General features: G+C 42.7%; 1 protein-coding gene and 1 long non-coding RNA gene across 6 annotated transcripts in view; one reads left to right on the plus strand and one right to left on the minus strand.

Annotated features, from left to right (window-relative positions):
• Window positions 1–10,010, minus strand: part of plxnb1b (plexin b1b) — a 48,150-nt gene extending 38,140 nt beyond the window's left edge. For all 5 annotated transcript variants that reach the window (XR_003885837.1, XM_029825988.1, XM_029825987.1 and 2 more), the window contains exon 1: window positions 9,708–10,010. The gene's annotated coding sequence lies outside the window, so the exon portion shown is untranslated. The remainder of the gene's footprint in view (window positions 1–9,707) is intronic.
• Window positions 10,011–11,675: 1,665 nt separating this feature from the next.
• On the plus strand, window positions 11,676–12,789 carry LOC115246972 (uncharacterized). The gene is made up of 2 exons (XR_003886077.1): window positions 11,676–11,959; window positions 12,599–12,789. It is a non-coding gene; the product is annotated as an uncharacterized lncRNA (long non-coding RNA).
• Window positions 12,790–20,872: the final 8,083 nt, after the last annotated feature.

Genomic DNA, 20,872 nt, shown 5'->3' on the forward strand with positions numbered 1-20,872 from the left:
TCCAAAGAATCGAGTGTGAACATGTTCTACTCCTTTCAGATCAGCTTCAACAACAGTGGAGTTGCAACTATTGGTTGATTCTTCTCCATACTATTGCATCATACACACACACACACACACAATATCTGGGTCACACAAGCAGATTCATCTCCCACCTATATCTTTTTCTTTTATGCTTGCAAAAGAGTTTCCACCTTTTCAGCGGCACGTAAAGCTGAGGCTGCTCAGGGCAAGTGATGCTCACTCAGTGCTTGGGCCTGCTTTGGGCAGAGCAGGCACTCTTGGTCCCGCTCTGGAGAAGGTCCATCTTAAGCTGTCTCAGTGTGCAAGAACATCTCATGAAAAAGAAAATCAGCATGGAACAATCTGGCTGGATAGACAAAATAGGGCTACTGGAAAAGGAGCAACAGTCACGTGCGTGTGTTTCTAGTAATTTAAGGTGTTTTCGGCCATGAGCATCAAACAAAGCTAATGCTAAGAAAACTGCTCCACAAGATTCAATGTATGATTAAAAATGCAAGGGCTGACATTAAAGAGATTCAGATTCAGGTCCTTTATTTGTCCCACACGGGGAAATTTACATCGCAACAACAGCAAGAGCACGCAGAGAAAATAAAATAGGGATAGAATAGAGACTATACAAGGAGAATGTATATATACTAAAATCCAGATAAATGGATACTCCGTATACCTGTACATAGTACAGAGGGTGAATACAATATACATGTCAGAATATATAATATTCAGTGTGTGTTAGCGGGCATTATGTTTATTGTGCAGTCTGACAGCAGCCGGCAGGAAAGATCTGCGATACCTCTCCTCGCAGCAAGGGTGGAGCAGCCGCTCACTGAAGGAGCTGCCCAGTGCTGTCAGTGACGGCATCATCCACCCCGATGCTCAGCTGGTAGACGAACTGCAGCGGGTCCATGAAGGAGCTCACCAGTGGGCACAGGTGAGCAAGGATGAGTCTCTCCAGCGTCTTTATCAGATGAGACGTCAGAGCTACCGGCCTGTAGTTGTTGAGCTCCTTGGGGTGCGGTGTCTTCAGCACTGGGATGATGCAGGACGTCTTCCACAGCTGTGGCACTCTCCCCAGCTTCAGGCTCAGGTTGAACGTGTGACTGAAAATCCCACACAGCTGGTCTGCCCAGGACTTCAGGAGCCTGGAGCTGATGCCAACCGGACCCGTCGCTTTCCTGGCTCTGTTCTTTTTTAGCGCCTTCCTCACCTGGTGTGTTGTGAGGAAAAGGCTGGAGCAGGGAGGTGTTGGTGAGGGGGGGGGGGGGCATGGGCCAGAGTGTGAAGTGTCAGGTATGTGAGCTGAAGGTCATGAAAGAGGGGGAGGGGGAGAGGAGGAACAGTGGATTGGGGGCACAGACAGTGGCAGGGGTAGCAGCAGAGGAGACTGGGCTGGGGGAGGGGTGGGTGCCTGATCAAATCTGTTGAAGAACAAGTTCAGGTCGTTTGCCCACCCCCGGCCACCCACAGGTTGGGACTTCTGCTCCTTGAAGCCCGAGATGGTCTTCAGTCCCTTCCATACCCCACAGATGTTGTTCTGCTGCATCTGGTTCTCCATCTTCTTCCTGTAGCTGTCCTTCTCCTGTCTGATCTTCCTCCTCAGTTCCCTCTGCACAGTCTTCAGCTCTTGTCTCCAGACACAAAAGCGGTATGCCTCCTTGGTGTTGGCATAGAACAGTTCCAGTGTTTTATTGTCCCTGGTGTGGCAAGTGACGTACGGGGATGAATTTGGGCAAAGAAGATGATGGGGAGGCATGGTTGAAGTCTCCAGAGATGAGGAGGAGGGCGTCAGGGTGCTTTGTCTGCAGCCTGCTCACTCCTGAGAGCAGGACATCACAGACGTTTGGGGGGGGGGCGGGTGTACACAACCACAGCGAGGCCATGTGTGAACTCCCTTGGCAGGTAGTGAAGCCTCATGCTAACGGCTAACAGTTCAATGTCCTTACTGCAGTTCTGCTCCTTGATAGTGATGTGCCTAGAGGTACACCATCTATCGTTCACAAACACTGCCAGTCCTCCTCCCTTCCTCTTACCACTGTCCGCCCGCAGAAGAGTGAATCTGTCCAGTTGTGCGGCCGTGTCCAGAGTTAGCGCGGTTAGCCAGGTCTCTGTGAACAGCAGCAGGCTGCACTCCCGGTACTCCCGCTGATGCCAGGTCAGCGCCACCAGCTCATCCATCTTGTTGGCGAGATATCTGACGTTCCCCATGATGATGGAGGGCAGGACAGGCCGATAACGTCTCCTCCTGGCACGGCGCTTGACCCCGGCATGGCGTCCCCGTTTCCTCCTCCTCAGCTCGGGGGGCACATCGGGTCGCTCCTTAGGCAGTGCCGCAGAGCTCCGCAGGGCGAACAGCTGGCCCCTGCTGTAAACAAGCGAGCCGTGGCTCTGCGATAGGTCTTCGGACGCGGTAACAAAAAGTGAAAAAAACAAGTAGAGCCACCAGTGCAAACTCCACAAGTCTTGCGTACATGATGAATATAAATGAAACCAAACCGAACACAAAAAACAAAAGTAGTAGGAGCGGAGAAAAGAAGAAAAAGTAAAGAAAAGCTCGAAGGTGAGCAGGCGCTGCTGTATCAGGCTGCCACTCGCGCGGCACCAGGTCGATGTAAGAGTGTCCTGCAGCAACGCTAACATGACCACAACAGCAATCGGTCCGCTGCTACTATGCAGGTTAAGAGGTCACTGGGTCATCACAGTCAGTTTGTTCATGCTCAATGAGCAGCAGACTGTACATGCATCATCAATAAAGCGCTGCAGGAAACTTTTCATTAAAGTATCAGAGAACAGAGAGCCAGCGTCTGACCACCATTTAGATAAACTATAACCAGATTGAAGTACAGTCTCACAAAATGGAGATTTTTCCAAACTGTTTTTTCCCCCACAAACATAAAAATCTTATTTCTATAGATTTCAAATCTCTGAATCAATACCAACACAAATGCAAAAATAGAATCCCTCAAGCTCCTATGTTAGCATTGTATCATTCCGCCCTACAGATGTTAGTTCCAGGTTTGTGTACAACAGAAATATTTCCATTTATTTCAGTGTTTTAGCTTGAATTATCTAAACACAGTCAGAGGTTTAAATGTGGAATTCAAGTTCATAATCAAAACAATGCCGGGATCCGTAGCTCAACACAAAAGTTTAAAATGTTGCTAAAATGACCTGCAGACTTGGACACTTCTATCAAAAGATATTGATTAAATTATTTTAAAGCATTTTGCAGACTGGTATTTGTTCCCTTTTTGAAGATAAACAATGAAACTTTGTCTTCCATCATGAGCAGCTTTGGGATACAGCCTCAAAACCTGGATGGATGTTTTGGTTCTTTTTTGACGAGTTTTTCATTACCGGTTTGTTTACCTGTCCTGTCCAGCAGCCATGTTGGCATCTGAAAGCTTCTGGTTTCGGTCAGATTTGTTCTCACTGAAAGTCACCTCTCAGCTCTGTGACCATTATTTATTGATTGTTATTGATCAGAGTGGACAGGAGGGCGGGTAACTGGGTGCATTAGATGTGTGTAAGGATGTGTCAACGTTTGTTTGACAGGTGGTGTAATGGGTACAGGTTAGCCCTGGACAGGGGGACATTTTAACTGGTTGCTGTTGATTCATTGTCTATGATTGTTCTCTGCTGAATGCTTTGATCAACTGTTTCAACTGGCTGCTCTCTCTAATCAAGCCGGAGGAACAACCAACAGCAAACTGGACCTGCTGAACACATTTTCTTTCCACTCCAAATTTAAGTGCTGCTTGGTGTGGAGGAGGGATGGGGGGGGTGGGGGGGGGGGGGGGGGGGTGGCCCCACCCCTGTGAAAGCTCCACAGTTCTGGAAACAGAAGCCCGGTTCATCAGTAGCCAGATTAAGACTGCTAAAGTGGGCTGGATGGAAAAGATTATTCCCACCAAGCAAAAACAGAAAATGTTAATCCCTCCCTTCAAAAAACAGACAGGGTTCTTTGTCAAAGTTTCAGTCTGTCAATAGATCTCAGTGAGGTTTTTGATTCTGTTCAGGAATAGAGGCAGATTTTTAAAGTTTGAACCTATTATGCAAGTCAGATATAAAGAACCTGCCAGCATAAAATTGAACCAAAACAAGCAGACCAACCCAGATGATTTCACCTAAAAACAGGATCCAGGTCAAATCTGAAGTAATGCTGGAGGTATTGGGCTTACTCTATCTAATTCCTTATTGCTGAGTTTATTAAAGAACCCCAAACTCTAACCACAACTCAAACACATTAAACAGGAATTAGATTTTGACATAGTTGACTACTTAGACAGTGATTGTCAACATTTCCCCAATGAAATGCAAATTGAAATTAATATTTGAATACACATAGAGCCAGTACATATATTCATATTTGAATTGAACTGTATTCATTTTTGAATACATGGACTTACTGTATCATTACAAACTACAAATATCCTCTCACTTAAGTATTAACTTAAGTATCACTCAAGTCCATCTTGACCATCTCTTTTCAAGACCTTTGGTGTGAGTCTGCACACTCCATCATTATTCATTCTATAGTCTTTTAGACAGTTATTCAAACCATCTGTATCATTTTATCATGTAAACATTTTGTACATTGTTGTTAAGACTTCATCCATCTGACTACAAAAACAAGGAGAAACCTTTGCCATTAAAAGCTAGTCAGTATGCGTATATGTATTTCAGGTAGTCCTAACCTAACCCCTTTCATTTCTGTGCCTTACAAGATTGCAAAGGCTGATTTGTTGCTTTTTGTTCCCCCAGAGAAACATTGTCAAGAGATTTTTTTGGTTTCTTTGACCCATAATTCAAGTGGGATTGATACCATCATGAACCAAGGTCAGGTAAAGATATCCATCTTATTTATCTCCCCTTGGCCCCACAAAGACAGCAGACGTGTTTCCCATCTCAAAAGGTCTTCTTTACTAGTTTTAAATGTTTTAGGGACATTTATTTTAAAGTTTTCTTAATTGAAGAGATTATATTAATACAATGTGTAATGTGCTTATATTTAAACCCTTTGTATTATCAAGGTCATTTCATTGGCTTCACAAGAAGACACAAACCAGAGCAGTCCAGGTCCTGAACTCTGAATACCCCTGTCCAACACTCGTCTTCAGTTCTCCATAGCGATCCCACTTTTCCCAGGACACACAGGCCCTCCTCCCAGGGCATTTGGGGGGAGGGTGACTGTGGAAACTGAGCACTCACTGTTCTTCAATGGCTTTCAGAGCTGCAACTAAGCAACAGGCTCCTGGCTTTAACACACACAGAGACTCACGAACACACACAAAGTTGCACACATATGAGGGTGGGACTAACATTGTTGCCTCAGGGGTTCAAAAGAAATGTTAGGTACTTCCCCTCATGTAAATGATATTCCATTATTCCATTGATTTTATCCTTATCTCCCATATATACGGGCATGTATCCACACAAACCTAGAAAATATCACTCAAATCACGCAGATACATGCACAAGCAGGAGTTTGACATGGGCCAGTAAAAACCAGTTTGTTTCTAGGAGTGAAAAAATTAATAGTTTAAAGCAGAAAATCCTCAAAATAATAAGCTTTGTTGTAATGCTGCTGTCATTTTGTAGAAGGAATTGTAAATGTTCTGTGAATGGAAAGGTTTAAACTTTTTATAGTTTAATTTAGGACTCAACTTTGTATTTCTGTGATCATTGTCAATCTCTACAGACTCTACTTCCTCAGTAGACTCAGGTCCTTCAGTGTTTGCAGCAGGATGCTCCACATGTTTCTATCAGTCTGTCATGGCTAGTCCCATCTTCTTTGCTGTACTGTGCTGGGAAGCAGGCATTAAAGCTAAGGATGCCAACATCCAACTCAAAAAACTCATTAAAAAGGCAGGGTCTATTGTTGGCTGTAAACTTGCAAACTTGGACAAGGTGGTGAGGAACAGGATGGTGTTTAAATTGCGGACAATCATGGACAATCCCTCCCACCCCCTCCATAACACAGTGGACAAACTGAGAAGCAGCTTCAGGCTGAAACTCCTTCAGCCTCGCTGCTCTAAGGAACGGTACAGGAAGTCATTCCTGCCGTCCGCCATCAGACTCTATAATTCATCCTAACCCATTCAATAACAATAATTGTTTAATGTTTATGTTCTAATTGTATTTCTATTTTATTCTCTATTTATGTATATATGCTTATTTTATATATATATATATATATATATATATATATATATATATATATATATATATATATATATATATATATATAAATTAATAAATAAATAAATACAAAACCTACACTACAGTTATATTAATCCACATTAGGCTGTTACTACAATTAACTACAATGAATAAAGTACATCTTGAATCTAAGAATCAATATAGAAAAATAATGAAACACGGATTCACAATAAGACAAAAATCTTTAAATTTGAATTGTAGGGTTGTTAGTGTTCACCAGAGGCAGTGTAGTGTTTTTTATTAATTAGTGAAGAACACGGATAATTAACAGATAATAATAAATGTAATCAATTGACAAAAACTAAATGACAAAATGAAAAATGTTCAACAAACAACCAGAAGTAAAACAATAATAGAACAAAGTAAATAAGAACTAAATCATGGTGTCACACCCTTAAATTTAAAATCAGATTAATCACAGTTTTTTTGTGGATTAATTTAATCAAAATTTATTATATTCATGTTTAACCTATATTAATCACATTTCACTTTGCATGAGCAAGCGGACTGAGAAGCTATGGGAGGGTGATTTGTCACAAACTGGGTGAGGCATTAGCCAACATGCTAGCAGAATCCACAATTGGCGCATGCTTCCCACTAGTGTGGTATTTCGAGATGGAAATGATCCATTGCTTCTGCTACCTGTCACAAACAGATCAATTGCCTATTTGTGCAAGTATGATGGCACCTTTTCTTGGACAGACTGCTCAAACACAAATTGTGATGATGGATTAATCTACATCAGTGTGTTAAGTATGTGCTGGTATATTGATAATTAGCATTAGACTGTTATCACACAGTCTTACATTTCAAGTAATTGATTAAAAAAAAAATCCCATCAGGAAACTTGAAAAGTTTATGTTGAAAGATCTCACTGGATATCTCATCCAAACTCCTCTTCCATACTTGAAGAGGAACAAAAGTTAAGAAAGTTAATCTCCCACAATCCTCTGCAGTCTCATCTTTTCATCATCATCTCCAACAAAAGAAACAATGGAGGCGAGGCTACTCCCCTCACCCGCCTTACCCATCCTCCCTCAGCAAAAAGAGAGACAGTGTGTGTGTGTTTCCTAAAACAAAGTGAAAGGAACCCCTATCAGCTGAGGGTACATGAGGGGAGGGCAATTAATTTGTCACTGATGATGGTCAGGTTAAGCTCAATTTAAAGCAAGTTCATTATTACCATTGGGCTGAATGTGTAGAAACCACTGTTGAAGAAGGCAAAGGAGATCACCGCAAACATTTGAGAATAAATAAATGTGTTGTGCCAAAGCATGACTGTCTCTCCTACCCTCACCCCCGCTGCCTCAAACGCACATCAGCCTTAGCAAACCATGCTCAACCACAATTCCTCCAACACCTAAGCGGTCACGTTAGTATACGACACACAAATGGGTCAACACCATCATTTATCTGTGATTGTAGCAGGGTGAAAATGTAGCTTACACTTTATTGAACAGTCAGCCCTCGCATGGTTCAAATGTAAACACCATGTGTTTGAAGTGTAACTACACCTCTCGGTTTTGGCTGGCATGCGACTAGGCTGGATATTCCAAAAAAAAAAAAAGAAAAAAAAAAGCCTTGCAGGTCTCAAAGAGCATTTAATCCAAACCCTCCAACTTTCCAGGCCAGCCTGAAGAGACTCAGATCCACAGAGAATGACACGAGGTGAATTGTGAAAACACGTGGCGCTGATAAAATGTGCAGAATTTCATCACAAATTAGGTCTTGTGCTTCTATCAACTAGATTCAGATCTGCTTTGGTAAAACCAAAAAGTTCCAACATGACATCTATGCAAGAGACAACATAATGCCTCAGTTGTGCTATCATCTCTCCTATTTAACTTGGAAGCATTACCAGATTATTGCTAATCTTGGTACATCTGTTGGAGTTCTCTGATAGGGTTATTGACTTAATGCATGGTAACATAATTAAATGGAGTAGTTCATCTGGATTCCTGACTGGAGGAGCTCTTGACACCTGCTGGGAGGAACCAGGCTTTAGAGGAGTTTGAACTACCTGTTAGAAACTTTTTTGTTACATAGTCAGGAACTATTAAAAAAAACAAAAAAAATACAGACAGACAGACAGACAGACAGACAGACAGACAGACAGACAGACAGACAGACAGACAGACAGGAGGAAGAGGCAGAGCTCTGCTGTTTGCACAAGTCCAATATCCATCCAAAACATGAGTCTGATATCCATTACAAATAAAAAAAAAATGCTTTGAGATAATGATACAACAAAAGTATTTCAACTGGAGAAATGAAGTAGCCAGAAAACAAAACTGTCAGGAGGCCTCGTTTGCAAAGATGACCTTGTCTGAAAAATAATTGCCTATCCCAAGCATTTTTGGTCCCTAATACGTTGCAAGAAGACCTCTGTCTATCCTGTGACTCTGCGACATCATGTCTCCTGGTCATGAGAAAACAGTGCGTTTACACACACGCAAGATTACATAATACGTATGTGGATGCCTTAGCTCAACTTAAATCGGCCCAGAAAATGTATATCTGAATGTAGCCGGACTACCATCTGCAGATAGCTCAGCTGTGAGTCACTTACATGAACGTGTGGATGGCAAGATGCTCTCTGTTATCTGTGCACGTGCTACATAATGCCTGTAGTTCACTGACAGGGTAGCAGTAGCATCCCACAGAGTTGCTTGCAGTCTGCTGTGTGTAGTCGCAACTGGGAGGAACCTAGAGAACCATGGCAAAGCATTTTTGGACCGTGATGGTGATTCACGGACGAGTTGGCAGACATGGTAATGGTTCCATGCTAAAGCAAGGATGTCCCCCTCCCCCGTTCATCCCAACTGCCTTGCAGTCATGCTCGCAAACCTTCTGGAACCCAAGCGCACTTCTTCCAATTGAGGCACTAGCACACAAATCCGCACTTTGAGGAGAATCTGTGCTTGGGCACGGTTTGCTAGTGTGAGTGCACCCTGGAACTGTGTAGGGACTGTTTAACTTTAACCCAATGTTTCAACACAGGCAACCATGACATCATCGTCCTCATTGTGAGGGGGATTTGCTGCTCTATCATAATCCATCCTTTTGATGATGAGCTCATGAAAGCAGATGGTGAAGCAGCCAGGAGACCGTCAGACGAGTCCTGGTCATTATGACGAAGAGATCTCACAAACTATTTCAACTTAGTTAACCCGCAGGTGCATTTCGAGCCAACGAAACATTCAAGTGCAGAAAGACCCGCCGACAGACTAAAGGCCAGAACCAAGTTCTGAGACTTTACCAGTCGGTGCAGGAGAAGGTGTGGGTGGGGGTTAAATGGCGCTGCTCCTCACGGAGAGAGGAGACGCAGGTCTCAGCGGACTGGCGCCGTGCACCCACCCGACGTAACCACCGGCTACCGGACGACGACTGACCTCAGGTGGCTAATAACAACATTTAAAAAGCCGTCAAGGGGCCGTATGGAGGAGAGTTTGGTGTCCAGAACTCACCGGATTGCGTGTAGACCTCCGCGGACAGGCGCCGCTTCACTTGTGCTAGCAGCCAGAAAACTTTCCACTTGTTCACGTAGCCAAAATTATCTCCAAACATTTCATTTCCCCTCCGACCTGCGCCTTTACTCTCCCGCATCCAGTGTCTACGTCTTTACGCACAGAAAGCGCGAATTCCAAAGAGAGATAAATTCGTGTGATTAATATAGGCAGTGGATCCGCATGTTTCTCTCGGAGCAGAAGCAGCAGAGCACTGGGAGCTTTGGTTCTGCGCACCGTGCGCGGATCGCCACTGACTGGGGGGTGGGGGGATGGGTAGGGGGAAGGCTGCATGAAGCTTTCATGCATGCTCGAATTCTTTAACATCCAGTAGATATATACCACGCAGTCATAGGAAGACCCAACTCCATCAAGAATTTCTGTCCTACGGTGTATAACATGTATAATGGTGACAGAAAGAACAGTTTAGATGAGACCTTTCGCCTTTCATCCAAGAGGTTTCCTCAGTTCTAGTTCAGAACAGTTTTCTACCTGGTAAGACAGCAGATTTTGCTGATTGGGGTCCTCGTAGGACTGGGTGGGACAACACTGTTATAAACATTAAACGTAAAAGTGATTTTCCAAGTTATCTTCATAGTTCTTTACATATAAACTAAGCAAATTTGATTTGAATATCAAGCACCTACGCCAAAGATCTTTTGTCGCCGTCAATATGATTGACGATTGATATGATTGATAAGATATCCATACAAATATTTTAATTAGAACAAAATCTCGCCGATTAAATTATTCTTCAAGAAAATTCCTACAGTACATGAAGGCACCATCCTTTTACTGGTTATTTTAAAATAAATGTATCTTGATTAAAATTACACATTTATCTTGTTTGAATGATACAGTAAATTGGTTTGAATGCTTACACAGATTCTTATATGTACGTGTACATATTTCATAATGGTGTGACTTTTACTGGCACCCAAAAAAAGTTTTCAAAATTACCTGAATTTTCTTCTACTTAAAGTGCTTCTTTTGCTTCATTCATTCAAAAATTGCATAAAACTCATGGTTCAAAATAGTAAATCATTCTATGTGTTTTATTTTTATTTTTATGATGTTTTATTTGGGAAACACTTTATTAAATAGAGCTGTTTATTTAAATTATTTTAAAAAAAAAAAAAAAAAAAAAAAAACACACCTGAACCCAACAGTCAACGATGGATGTTGGAGTACGTGAGTTGATAAGAAGGTGTTCTTCACTGAACCTTTATCATCAGGTAGCCAATTAGGAAGCTGGAGAGTTATGAAGATTGGAGTGTAGCTAGGATAAAATTAACCTAAAAAGGGAGAAAATAATTCATCACCTGATGGAGATTTTGGGAGGAGAGCAGACAGAGTGGAAAGGTGAAGAGAGAATCACAAGCTTATTGTTAAACTTCACAGACTGGGTGGATTCTGTTTATGTTTTGGTGCCCTGTCTGTCTCTAGTCTTTCTTGACATTTACCGGTACACCCCCAGTGTTTTTTCCAAAGACCAGAATTTTCACAGTGCATTTAGGGGGCAGGATCAAGGGACGATGCCAAAGATTGAAGACAAACATGAAATCGCATAGAAACCCTTTGAGCAGAGATGCAACACACTGGGTCTGACAGATAATGAGAGAAGGTAAAGTAACTGTTCAGTCAAAGATGACAGGAAACAGACGTTTTTCATAATTCTCAAAAATGTCAGTGAACAAATGAAAGCTAGGTTTGATCATTTTGGTGCCCTGGCTTTCTTTGGATTAGTAGATTGTGCTAAATTTCAGGAAATGTCACAACGCTTTGATGACACCAAACTGCAGAGCCCATCATCAAAGTATGACAGGTTTTTTGACCTTGTCAGGCTAGTGTCTGATCTCATTTGGACTGTATGGTTCACAACAGGTGAGGAGTGAATGCAAATCTCCAGGCCAGCTTCTCATCTTTTTAGCCCGGAAGGATCTGAGCGGGACTCTTCCTGAAGAAACAAAGTTACTCCACCTGGTGCTAACTATACCTGTAACGGCGGTGTCTGTGGAAAGGTCATTTTCTGCATTGAAAATAATCAAAACATACAGTTGGAATAGGACCAAGGACGACTTTCTTCCCTGGCAATTATCTCAATTGAGAAAGACTTTTAAAACTCAAAGAAAAAGAGAAAAAGGAGGACTTCTTCAACAAAGCGAGATCTTTGTCCAGAAGGAAAACCGAATGGATTTTATTTACAAGTAAAGGTAAGATATACTGTCTAGTGTCTGCTCTGCAGTGCTGTTAATTGTGTGCTAAGTGTGTTGAAATGTTTTATTCTAGCATCATACTGTGTGTTATTGTGATTTTGAGCCGGTGCCAGTCAATGACTTAGCATCATACTGTATGTTTGTAAATCTGACTAATGGGTCAGTGCCTCCCCAACCTCAAACCTCATTGCACGTCACCCCGTCCATTGAGGGGACAAGGCCCTCGGCTCGTACGACTTACAAAACAAGTGTAGACAAGTGTAGACAAATTGTGGCAAAGTCAAGTTTTTGAACCACGAGCATAAAGTGCCTAACTGCTCTTGGCATGTCAAATGTCCCAAATGATTATAAATATCTGACAAAATCTTTCATTGAAGTTGAAGCCATCAAGCTATTGAGCCATCTGCTGGATGGAAAAAATGAATGCAGGGCAAAGCGATGACAGTCTGTGGGTGTAGTAGTATTTGAACACACAAGTGATGTTATTTGTGCCATTAGGTGCAGTCAGAAATTGAAAAGATGGCGGAGGGAAAGTAAAGAATACCATGCCCGGGCCTGTTGTTGCTTGCTGTAGTTGAGGAATAACATTTGTCGTGCAAGAAAAACAGTGATGATGCTGTCATTCGTCCCTTGCAGGTTCCTACATTGTGGTGGCCCAGAAGACTTTGCCAGGTGTCTTGGAAATGGAGTTATCCTATGTTTGGAAATGAATAAAGCACTGACTGTGATTAAAGAGAGGTGGCCCCACCCAGGTGACACTGAAGAGCAAGAACACTTAATTTCCCAATGAGTGCTACAAAATAAAAATGAAAAAGCTGTGGCCATGACCTGTTGACAGCCTTATTTTATTACTTTTTTAATGGCCTCAAGGTCCTGCATGTCTTGGGTGTGGACTGGAAAGTCATCCCTGTGCGTGAAAGAATACAAATGAGACATGTGCATTGTATTCAAAGAAGCATTTATTGTCAAGTGCAGTCAATAAAACACTCCAATTTTCTTTGCTTACACCTGGAAATTAGGTCCCAAAAGAATGTCCACAGCCCTTTGAAAGTCTGCAAAAGTGTCAAAAGTCTGGCCTTCAAGTCCTGGAGATGACTTTTTGCTGTTTGGACAGTATGTCTGAAACCACAGGATGAAACCACATCCTGTCATCCTTCAGGACCTTCCTCCACTTCATCTTTTCATGTTTGTCCTGAAAGGATGCAGCCCTCTGGAAGAGTCCATTGGTTTCATTCTCTTTCAGCCATGCAACATCAGCCCATTGGGAGCAGACTCCCACATTTGGTGCCATCGCTCGTATGTCACCTAATAAGAAAACACACGATTATATCCGACATATAGTCACGGAATACTCAAACTTGAGCTTGTTTTCAACGGATTACCTCCGGTTGTGCTGCCGATGTTGCTGTGGGCCGACAGGGCTGAGGCGCTGCATCCATCACGGCGGTTGTCCTCTCGGGAGCCGCTACCGGAACCTTGAATATAACCAGCATGTTAGTGTACGTTTTCGTATTGGCACACTTTAGTGTGGCGTCCCCAGGATATGGAGCAAAGAGTCACCTCGATGTGTGGTTCAGACAGCGATCTTGCCATCAACGATGGAGTGGTGCGTCTGACATACTTGTGTGCAGAAGCTGGCCGGCTCTGTTTCACAGGTCTTTTGGCCTTTTCTGCTGCAGCTTTAGTGAAATGTGGGAGAAAAAGGCCAACGTAAACATAACTCATCTAAAATGTAGCGTCAGTCCTCACTGCGTTCTGAAAAGCTTGTGCATAATATTAGCACTGCAGACACGAATCAAATGCAGACACGGTGAGGTTGAAAATCAGATTTACTGAAAATCTGGTTCAGAGCAAAACTAAGTGGTGCTGAAAGCAGACAAACATGGTCAAGCTGGAGCAGGCTGGGCAGCGCGAACAGGCGTCCGAAAGGCGATCTGCGGGAGAGACGAACAATCAGTTCCAAACTGGAAAACAGGAACGAAAACACAAACTTGCATACGGCGTTTGAGAATCCAGGCTGTACCATGGGGGGGTTAACAACGAATTGGCGATGATTGGAGAGTTGAACAGGCTTTTAAAGCGAACAGCAGGTGTGGATGATTGGCTGGAGATCATTTACAGGTGTGTGTCAATCGCCCGACGGGGGAGAGTCTGGAAGCTGCTCCGCTCAGCCTGGGCCAGATTCACGAAACGTTCTTACGAACAAATTTGTTCTTAAGTCCCACTTACGAACATTTTACGAAGATTGTGGCATTCACCAATTTCTTCTTATCCTGGATTTATGCGTAGGTAAGAACAAATCCTACAAACACTCAGGAGTACTCTTACGCACATTTCAGTGCCGACATGTTGGCATGGTTGTGTTTTCTTATCTTGTGCAGTTCAATAAAATTCAATATTACAATGATAATTCTGTCATTTATTTATTTATTTATTTCCTATTTTTGGTGATTCAAGGAGAATTTTAAAATTACGTAAATGTGCCAATGACTTAACTTTAATCAACCAAATTGGAAACCATGCCAAAACTGTCTTTTTATTTGATTTTATCTTGATTTATTTTATTAGGGGATCGAGGATATGCCCTGGCTCCCTGGTTGTTGACACCACTGACCAACCCTCAGACTCCACAGGAAATTTTATTCAATCAGATGCATGCGCGCAGTCGCTCTACCAATGAACGCACCATCGGCATTTTAAAGGGGCGCTGGATGTGTTTGGACACAGAGCCACAACCCCCTGAGGATGTGTGTCCTGACGCAATGATGGGGCCAGACTGCAGGCACGCGGTTCACGTTTGAGCGCGATTAATTGCCTGTTTGTGAATAAAATGCATTATTGTCACAATTTTAGTCTAACAGTCTTGATTCACTTCAAAAAGAAAAAATAAGAGAGACCGGTTTCAGAGCACAGCTTTTACACGTTTTTATTCTTTTTACATTCTTATTTTTTTTACATTCTTGTTGATTTCTTTAAGCGTGTTGGCTATAGTCATCATGGTTGAGGCAATTTTATCAAGCATGTTAGCCATCCTTTCTTGATTGTTCAACACGGCGTCAGGAATCAGGCGTGGAGAGGCAAGCTTTGGGCATTTCGCTTTCGGCATTTTGCTGCTTTTTGCTCTGTCTACAGCAGGGGTGGGGAACCTCCGGCCTCCGGGCCGTATACGGCCTACGAGACCATTTCTACCGGCCCGCAACGCAATAAGATTTTTTTATTTTATATGTGCACTTATACAGTGGGACCGTTCGCTAAACTCCGCGAGCTGCGAGTAGCAGCGGTAGCGTATTTTTGCCTTTCGTATCCTGAAATTTCTTTCGTAACGAGGAAATATTTTCCCGTTTTCTGAGATAAAACAGACGATTATGTTATGTCCGACTCAAGGTCAGGGTCAGTGAACACAGCATGTGATGTACGTAGTGGGCTGGACTGATTGACACGGACGAAAAATGCTTAGCGAAACACGCTAAACTCGACGAGTTGAAAGGACAGATGAGTTTGGATAAAATTAACGCTCTTCGCCGGAGTTTGGAGGCTCAACAAGCAGCTTTCACACGACCATGTACCGACAGAGAGAATATTACGCGTGCAAGTTTTGTGGTGAGTGAATTAATAGCCACGAAGCTGAAACCTCACGCCGAAGGAGAGTTCGTGAAGGAGTGCCTCGTAGCCGCCGCTGAGGCGCTCGCGCCGTACAAAGTAAAATTGTTTCAAAGCGTGAATTTCTTTTCGTGAATAACTATTGAACTAAGACATATATTGTTATGATTCCAGTGGCTAACGGTATGTTTTTATGGTCAAGGAATCTAAATATGTAGTCAAAGTATATGTGGGACTAATATTTATGGTGGAAATCACAATATGCCAGGAATTGTTGCGCTTGGCGGAGGTCTGCGCTCTCCGAGTGCTTTCTAGTTGTTGTTATTATTGTCTTTATCTTTCTTTCTTCATTTATTTTCTTGATTATCTTGTTGTATTGCAGTTTTTGTGAGTAGAGGCCCCGAACAGGCCCTTACGGGTCTCTTGCCTCAACTCTGCACCTCTTTTTATTGTTTTGTATGATCATGAAAACATATTTTACTTGTCATTTTATTCTATTTTTTGGTGATTTTATATGCATGTGTGCTAAATAAATAATTAAAACTCAAATGCAGCAATCATGAGACTTAGTAACACAGTGGTTATAGACTTTTTTTTTTGTCTTTTTTTTGCATCCCTAGGTATGTGTTCATAATAGTATGGCCCTCGGAGGACTTTATAAAAATTGAAATGGCCCTCGATATGAAAAGGGTTCCCCACCCCTGGTCTACAGGGTCCTGCTGCAGTTCCTTTTATGGGCATTAGTGGGCGGTGACTTATGCTAATCGTATGTTAATTAGACTCACCTGGCACGCGCTCTCAACTTACGAACAGATGGCATTCATCAATCTAAGAACACAGCTGCGAACAATTCTGAGGCTTACGAACGTGTTGATGAATCAGACGTAGGGTTTTCTGAAGAAACTTCTTAAGAACAACTTAAGAAAGAATCTAAGAAGATTCTTAAGAACATATTGGTGAATGCAGCCCACTGAGTTTGGCTGGGTGAAAAGCTTCCAAGACCATAAAAGCTGTATGTGTGACCAATCTAGAAAATGGAACATAAAGGGAAACATAATGAAAGGCCTGTGTCCCATCCTTAAAAAGGCAAAGAAATAAACTTTCTGATGGTTAAATCAATATTTATAGTTTGTACTAAGGGTTTAGATATATACAGTGACACCCACAGTGTAGGTGGTGTTATCAAACACCAATAAAAACATGAAATATGGTACAAATAGAGAGAGTTGTGGTAGAGCAAGCCTGAATAAAAAGGACAAACTCAGAGTTAAAATCAGTTGGTCCACATCAAATCAAATCAAATCAATCTTTATTTATATAGCGTTTTTTACAATCAAAATTATTTCAAGGCGCTTTCCAGAATCCCAGGGCCTAACCCCCTTCAAGCAACAGTGGCAAGGAAAAACTCCCCTTTAACAGGAAGAAACCTTGAGCAGGACCAGGCTCATGTAGAGAGAAGCACAAAAACTACACAAGAAATAGCATCGCTAGTCTACTTGACGAGGAGAGGAGAGGAGAGGAGAGGAGAGGAAACCATGACCCAGTGGGGTGACAGAGGCCTGTTTCATGTTTCTGGACCCCGGCAGCCTTGGCCTATAACAGCATAGCTAAGATGTTAACCTAATGATTAGACGAAACCCTAAGTATGATAGTTTGTCTGTCTATGATAGTAACTGGAACTACAGAATTAGTAACAATACGCTTTTTCAAAGAGGTAGGTTTTAAGCCTAATCTTAAAAGTAGTGATGGAGTCAGCCTCCCGTACCTGGACAGGGAGCTGGTTCCATAACAGGGGGGCCTGGTAGCTAAAAGCTCGGCCCCCCATTCTACCCCTAGAAACTCTGGGGACCACAAGTAGACCAGCATTCTGAGAGCGGAGCGGTCTATTGGGCTGGTAAGGTGTCACTAGCTCCTCCAGATAGGATGGAGCTAGGCCTCTGAGGGCCTTAAGACCATAAGAAGTGTTTTAAAAATTATTCTAAATTTAACGGGCAGCCAATGAAGAGACGCCAATACAGGAGTTATGTGATCTCTTTTGTCAATACCTGTCAGAACTCTGGCTGGAGCATTTGGGGTCAACTGGAGGCTTCTTAAAGAGTTGTTTGGACACCACGATAATAAAGAATTACAATAGTTCAGCCTGGTAGTAACAAATGCATGGACTAACTTTTCAGCATCATGCTGCATCAGTAGTTTCCTGATCTTTGTGATGTTCCTCAGATGAAAAAAGGCACTTCTTGTGACTGTTTTAATGTGTGAGTTGAAGAAGAGATTTTGGTCAAAAGTTACTCCTTGATTCCTCACAGAGAGACTAGATGTTAATGAGATACCATCTAGAGTGATCATGTGATCTAATCTATCCCTAAGAGGTTCAGGAGCAAACACCATGACCTCAGTTTATCCTGAGTTAAGGAGGAGGAAATTTGAAGACATCCAAGACTTTATGTCTTTAAGACAGGTCTGAAGCTTCACTAACTTCTCTGTCTCCTCTGGTTTCATGGATAAATAAAGCTGAGCGTCATCAGCATAACAATGAAAATTTATCCCATGCTGCCGAATAATGGGCCCGATTCACCAATATGTTCTTACGAATCTTCTTAGATTCTTTCTTAAGTTGTCCTTAAGAAGTTTTTTAAGAAAACCCTACGTCGGATTCATCAACGCGTTCGTAAGCCCCAGAATTGTTCGCAGATGTGTTCTTAGATTGATGAATGCCATCTGTTCGTAAATTGAAAGCGCGTGCCAGGCGAGTCTAATTAACATACGATTAGCATAAGTCACCGCCCACTAATGCCCATAAAAGGAACTGCAGCAGGACCCCGTAGACAGAGCAAAAAGCAGCCAAATGCCCAAAGCGAAATGCCCAAAGCTTGCCTCTCCACGCCTGATTTCTGACGCCGTGTTGCACAATCAAGAAAGGATGGCTAACACGCTTGATAAAATTGCCTCAACCCTGATGACTATAGCCAACACGCTTAAAGAAATCAGCGAGAATGTAAAAAAAAAGAAGAATGTAAAAAAAATAAACGTGTAAAAGCTGTGCTCGGATTGTGACAATAATGCATTTTATTCACAAACGGGCAATTAATCGCGCTCGAACGTGAACCGCGTGCCTGCAGTCTGGCCCCATCATTGCGTCAGGACGCACATCCTCACTGGGTTGTGGCTCTGTGTCCAAACACATCCAGCGCCCCTTCAACATGCCGATGGTGCGTTCAATGGTGGAGCGACTGCGCGCATGCATCTGATTGAATAAAACTCCTGTGGAGTCTGAGGGTTGGTCAGTGGTGTCAACAACCAGGGAGCCAGGGCATATCCTCGATCCCCTAATAAAATAAATCAAGATAAAATCAAATAAAAAGACAGTTTTGGCATGGTTTCCAATTTGGTTGATTAAAGTTAAGTCATTGGCACATTTACGTAATTTTAAAATTCTCCGTAAATCACCAAAAATAGGAAATAAACAAATAAATGAATAAATATGACTTAATTTTTAATTATCATTGTAATATTGAATTTTATTGAACTGCACAAGAGAAGAAAACCCAACCATACCAACATGTCGGCACTGAAATGTGCGCAAGACTACTCCTGAGTGTTTGTAGGATTTGTTCTTACCTACGAATAAATCACATGGTGATGAGTCACTGGGTCTCCTGGAATGGTGTGAATGTTTGTTTTGCTGTTGGAAGGAGTGGAGGACTGCATTGTATGTGGGTGATAGGAAGTGCCTCAGGCCACCACCTCTGTTCAAGGATGGTTTCTCCAATTTAACATGGATAGCTTCCTTGACCCCCCTTTCCAGGAGACCCAGTGACTCATCACCATGTGACCCAGCAGACAAAGGGCAGACACCTCAACAGAAACTAGGTGAACGACCCGACCAACGACCCTGCTAACGACTCTCAGGTGACCACCCGGATCATTAGCATGCAAATGGTCCACAGGGGCTATATATTTTCAAGCTGTCTCCCCAGCGATTTCAGAACTGAAGAAGCCTTCTGGATAGAAGGCGAAACGTCTTCAAGAGAAGAAACCCAGTCCAGTTGACAGAGAAAACTACCTTGGATACAATGACCTGGATGACTGAGAATCTACACAGACATCTAAGGGAAGCATGTACAAAGTGAAAAAGATTGGTCCAAGTACAGAACCTTGTGGAACTCCATGGCTAACCCTACTGTATGAAGAGCGAACGCCATGGACATGAGCAAACTGGTATCTATCAGATAAATATGATCTAAACCAGTCTAGCGCTGTCTCTTTAATCCCAATCACATGTTCCAGTCTCTGTAACAGGATGCTGTGATCAACTGTATCAAAAGCAGCACTGAGGTCCAGCAGAACCAGCATAGAGACCAGCCCATGATCTGAAGCTATGAGAAGATCATTGGTAACTTTAAGAAGTGCTGTTTCTGTGCTGTGATGAGATCTAAAGCCTGACTGAAACATCTCAAACAGGATGTTTCTCTGCCGGTACTCCAGTAACTGAGTCACCACAACCTTCTCTGGACTTTGAGATAAAAGGAAGGTTCGATATCGGCCTATAGTTTGCTAAGACATCAGGATCCAGTGATGGTTTTTTTAAGCAACGGCTTAATCACTGCCACCTTGTAGGACCGGGGTACATAACCTGTCACTAAAGAACAATTGATCTGGTCCAGGACAGAACTGCCTTTCAATGGTAAAACATCCTTCAACAGGTGTGTTGGGATGGGATCTAAATGACACGTGGTGGTCTTGGATTTCTGAATTAGCGAAGATGCCTCAGAAAAATATATAGGGCTGAAGGAGTTTAAGGGCTCGTTGGAAAGCCTGTATGTTCCCACAGTCAGCACATCTGGTGATGGTCCAGTTGTTGGGAATGCCTGGTTAGCTTTTTCTCTGATAGCTAGAACTTTATCAGTGAAGAAGGGATACGTGGATCTAAAACTCTGTGACTCTTGGTTAATTTCGCCACAGTGCTGAAAAGAAACCTGGGGTTGTTCTTATTTTCCTCAATTAAAGAAGAAAAATAAGCTGTTCTAGCCTTACGGAGGGCCTTTTTGTAAACTAATAGACAGTCTTTCCAGGCTACATGATAGCTGTCTATTTTACAAGAATGCCACTTCCTTTCCAGTCTTCGCACTTTCTGCTTGAGGGTCCTGATATGTGAATTATACCAGGGGGCACACCTCCTCTGATTTACTATTTTCTTTTTCAGGGGGGCAACATAATCAAGCGTGATTCTCAGTGAGGTTGCTGCACCTTCAGCAATAGAGTCAACCTCAGCAGGGCTAAGATTATAATGATTGATCCCTGGGGAAACAC

Source organism: Takifugu rubripes, chromosome 19 (assembly GCF_901000725.2).
Source record: "Takifugu rubripes chromosome 19, fTakRub1.2, whole genome shotgun sequence".
Classification (NCBI taxonomy): domain Eukaryota; kingdom Metazoa; phylum Chordata; class Actinopteri; order Tetraodontiformes; family Tetraodontidae; genus Takifugu; species Takifugu rubripes.